Genomic DNA, 5,207 nt, shown 5'->3' on the forward strand with positions numbered 1-5,207 from the left:
AATAAAAAGGGAACTGACTGTGTGGGAGAACATATTTGCCAATGATATATCAAACAATAATTTTATCTGTAAGTATTTAAGGAACATATATGACTCAACACCAGGAAGACAAACAATCCAATTTTTTAAAAAAATGGACATAGGACCTGAACAGACACTTCTCCAAGGAGGTCATACAGATGGCCCATATATGTATGAAAAAAGTGCTCAACATCACTGGCCATCAAAGAGATGCAAATTAAGACCACAATGAGTTATCACCTCACATCTGACAAAATGGCGCTTATTAATAAACCAACAAACAACAAGTGCTGACGAGGATGTAGAGTAAAAGGAACGCTAGTGCATTGTTGGTGGGAATGCAAGTTGGTACAGCCACTGTGGAAAACAGCATGGAATTCCCTCAGAAAATTAAAAATGGTCCTACATTTGACACAGCAATCCCACTATTAGGAATATATCCTGAGAATCCTGAAACACCAATTTAAGACTTTATGCACCCCCACATTCACAGCAGCACTATTTACAGTAGCCAAGATTTGGAAACTGCCAAGTGCCCATCAATAGATGAGTAGCTAAACAAGTCTGTGGTACACTTACAGACTTGTATGGAATACTATACAGCAGGAAAAAGAACAAAATCCTATCTTTTGTGACTGCATGGATGGAACTGGAGACTATTATGCTAAGTGAAATAAGCCTCTTGATGAAAGACAAATACCATGTGACCTCTGGCAATCACCCCATTTATAAGAGGAATCTAATGAACAAAATAAACTAATGAAAAATAAATTAAAATAAAATTAAAAAAAAAAACTAATGAGCAAAATATAACCAGAGGCACAGAAACATGGAATAGACTGAGAGCTGTAAAGGCGGAGGAATGAGGTGGGGATTGATTGAAAGTCAAGAACATACAGAACAACATGTATGAAGGGCCAATGGACATGGACAATGGTCCATGGTAGGGACTGGCTATGGAGCTGGGGGATGGGTTTGGGAATAAAGGGAAAAAAAGTGGGACAACTAATAGCATAAACAGTAAAATATAAATATATAGATTAAGAGGAAAAATATTACAAAAGGGGGATCATTTTGCACTGTTGGTGGGAATGCAAGTTGGTTCAGCCCCTGTGGAAAATATTACAAAAATAACTCAAAATATTGAAAATTGATCTGGCTTTTGATCCAGTGATCTCACTGCTGGGAATTCATCTGAAGGAACCCAAAACACTACTTTGAAAGAACATACACATCCCTATGTTCCTTGCAGCATTATTTACAGTCGCCAAGATATGGAATCAGCCCGCGTGTCCATCAGTACTGAGTGGATAAAACTGTGGTATGCTTACACAATGGAATACTACTCAGATATAAAGAGGAAGAAAATTTTACCCTTTGTGACAACATGAACAGAACTCGGGAACATTATGCTCAGTGAAATAAGTCGGTCAAAGAAAGGCAAATATCATATGATTTCACTCAAACATGGAATCTAATGAACAAACAACTAGCAAGCAACATCAAGACAGACTCATAGGTAGAGAGCAGGATGAAAGGTAAGGGGGCCGGAGGGTAGTGGGTGGAGGGATTGTGGAAAGAGTAAAAAGGGTTCATGGACATGGACCACAGTGGGGTGATTGCCAGGAGAAGAGGGAGATAAAGGGACTAAATGGTAATGGAAAAATAATTTTTAAAAATCTGCTGGTCAAATGGTATCTTCTAATTACCTGCTTGTTTTCAAAGGTTCAAAACTAGCTATTCATCATTCTTATTGAACATTTTCTGGAAACCAATTATTTTGAGGATTATTTTCTATCTACTTAGTAGAGATTTAGCAGCCACCATTTGGGACATCCATATTTGAACATGTGTGAAGTCCATATTTTAAGATCTAAAAAAAGATTTCCCTATCTTGGTGAATGTTTTTGTTTGTTGCAACTGGTAGATCAGAAAAAAACTGACTGAAAAAAAATTATACAGAAAGTGAGTTCTTTGTGGTTGAGTCTTGCTAAGAAAACAGTTGTACGGGGAAAAAAAGTAAACACCAATTATTACAGTAATTAAGAAACATTTTATTCTGTCTGTGGTAGGAAAAGTCTGCCAAAGTCAGGGCTTCTACCTAGAAATGCTAAGAAAATCTGATTCATTTTAAGTGTGTTTGTGGAGAAAATTAACATTTTAACTTAGAATCTCTTTTACAGCTACTGCTAGTATGGATACAAATTTATAGTTTCACAGTTGCAGAGTTTTTTGATTTAATTAGAGAAACGGTTCCCTTTATGCAAATACTTTCTCATGGAGGTAGTCTGCACTTACCTGAATTAATGTGCTTTAAGTAATTCTTACTGAGTTTCTGCTGTGAATAGCTAAATAGAACCTTTGTGGTGCATGATTTTAAAATAATAGTTTTCCCCTGTAACTGAGTTTAAGATGTATTTCTGCCCTTAGCAAAATAGTTTATAAACAAACACTTTTTTTTATTGTTGTTCAAGTACATTTGCCTCCATTTTCTCCCCACCGCTCTCCCCCACCCCACTGACCCTCACCTCCCTCCCTCAATCCTACCCCCTTTGGTTTGTCCATGGGTCCTTTATACACATTCCCTGATGACCTTCCTCCTTCTTTCCTCCATTATTCCCTTATCCCTTTCTCTCCGGTTACTGTCAGTTTTAAACACTTTTTAAGAAGAGGAGAAGACATCATGACACTGTTTATTAGTCAGTCCTAGTTTTGTTTTGTTTTTTTTTGAGAAATGTGCACATAATAATTTAGAAACAACAAGAAAAATGTTTTTTTGGCATTTTTAATTTAGGTTTGCTTTATTTAAGTTTAATGTTAATTCCATGCTGTGTTTCAGTAAGAACAATGCACATTCTGTATCTGTGGCTCCAGTCAGATATCCAGTAATACAAATTAGCTTCAAGTTAAACATACTGAACAAAAGAGATTGAGCAAGTGAAGGAAGCAGGGCCAGGAGAGGGAAGAAGAAGAAACAAATAACTGAACCTGCATGCAGTCTTTTCCATATCACTTTCAATGCTAATCTGCTTCAGAGGGATAGTAATAGGCAAGAATGAGCAGCCACTGATTGTTGAACTGTTACCAGCACCATGCTTTTCACCAACATTTCAGCAGAATTTGAAACACTCACTGTTTTACAACAAAACCATTACAACAAACTCCCCAAACAATTTTTAAACACCTCAAGCTAACACCTAATTAATTTTAAACATTGGTACAAAATCCAATTTGAACAATTAGAAAAGGGAAAAATGATACCACACATGCCTCTATACGTGATTAACCTCTCTCTTAGATGTTTGTATCACCTAAAAGTCTACTGGCTTTCAAATGTAATTTCCATTTCTAAGGTTACCTTGCCACATCTGGCAGGAGACAATACAGTAATGCTGAAAAAGCCTCTACACAGTCCTTTTAGTGCGTTAAAGAACCTAAAAGCTGGACCAGTAAAATCCACAGAAATTCACTCTTGCCTTTAAAAACTTTTGAAAACTGTTAAAAAAAAAAAAAAAGCAGGAGCCTAAATTCGGAGATCAAATATAAAAGTCAGATTTGGTGATTCTCACTGACAATGGGGGAATTTCCAAGGGCGGGTGGGATGGGAAGGAGTGGGGTGGTCAGAGATGGTTTCTCTTGTTGGCTTTTATGTCTCACTGATTTTTATCTTTCACATCCTGCAGTGTTTCTTTATTCTGCTCTTTACCATCACCCGGCATATCTGAAGTCCATAGTGTCAGATTATCACTTAAAAACTGCATGATAAGTGAAGAGTCCTCAAAGCTTTCTTCATTCAGTGTATCCAGTTCTGCAATTGCATCATCAAAAGCTGCTTTATCCAACCTGGAGGCATGGTCAGGGGAATTAAGAATTTCATAATAGAATATGGAAAAATTGAGAGCCAGACCTAAGCAAATGGGATGCACTGGTGGAAGTTCTGTCATCACAACATCACTAACAGCTTTTAAACCACTAGGCTGTTCTCTGCATCCTCCTTCCTGTCATTTCCTGTGGCAAATCTAGCCAGATAACTGTAGTAGTTCTCTTTCATTTTATAATAGAAAACCTTAGACTTGCCAGTGTTAGCTGCTGGAATGAGGTGTTTGTCCAGTACATCCAGAATGTGTCAACAGATTAACTTTAGTTCAGTCTCAACCATTTGCCGATATTCCTGAATCATTTTTAGTGTATCTTCTCTTCCCTTGTTTTCTTCATTCTGTTCATTACTGCTGACTATTCTCCAGGAAGCTCTTCTAGTTCCAATCATATTTTTATATGCAACAGATAGGACGTTTCTTTCTTCAACTGTCAACTCCACATCCACACCTGCTACTTTCCTCCGTGATTCCACCATTTTGTGATATTGCTCAGTCTGTTCGCCCGCTTCACCTGTTACACCAGATCCTCCCAATCATCCATAGCGGCAGCAGCTCTGGCAGGGTCTGCGCAACGGATGCAAGTGGATAGCGTCTCCAACTCTCTCAGCCTCTTGCTCTGTGCCCGAGCAGCAAAAATCAAGAAAAATGTTTTATGAGGCCTTACCATTTCCTTCATAAACTTCCAAATTAATTATTAAAAAGTACTGGGACCAACAGATGATGTATATCTACATGTTAAATTTTGTGAAAGAATCTGGAATTGCATAGATTAAAAGCAGCAAAGATTCAAATAAGGTAGAAGAGTCAAGAGGTCAGAATCTTATTTGGAAGCACCCTCCAACTGAAGAGATTCTTATATATAACATTTATTACGTTGAGGTAATCTCCATCTATTCTTATTTCATTGAAAGTTTTTATCATGAAAATGTTTGGATTTTGTGAAATGCTTTTTCTTCATCACTGAGATGATCCTGTGGTTTTTCCCTTTATATTGCCTATGTGGCATGTGACACTTATTGATTTCTGTGTGACAAAGTAGCTTTGCAATTCAGGAATAAAATTTGTATTTTGTAATCCTTTCAGCATATTATTGAATTTGGTTTGGTACTATTTTGTTAGGCAATTTTTAACCAAATGCAAAAAGGTTATTAAATTTTAAGGTTTTTTTTTCCTTGTAATGTTTTTATTTTTGCTTTTTTAAAAAAATATTTTGTTTATTTATACCCTGGTGTGGCTCAGTGGTTTGAGTTCTGGCTTGTAAACCAAAGGGTCACCCTCAATTCCCAGTCAGGGCACATGCTTGGGTTG

General features: G+C 37.0%; 1 pseudogene; it reads right to left on the reverse strand.

Annotated features, from left to right (window-relative positions):
* Nucleotides 1-3,674: 3,674 nt before the first annotated feature.
* LOC129071679 (14-3-3 protein epsilon-like) lies at nucleotides 3,675-4,440 on the reverse strand (annotated as a pseudogene).
* Between the last annotated feature and the right edge of the window lie 767 nt (nucleotides 4,441-5,207).

This window comes from Pteronotus mesoamericanus, unplaced genomic scaffold, assembly GCF_021234165.1.
Source record: "Pteronotus mesoamericanus isolate MK-2021 breed Mesoamerican mustached bat unplaced genomic scaffold, CSHL_Meso_final contig_27, whole genome shotgun sequence".
NCBI classification, from domain to species: Eukaryota; Metazoa; Chordata; class Mammalia; order Chiroptera; family Mormoopidae; genus Pteronotus; species Pteronotus mesoamericanus.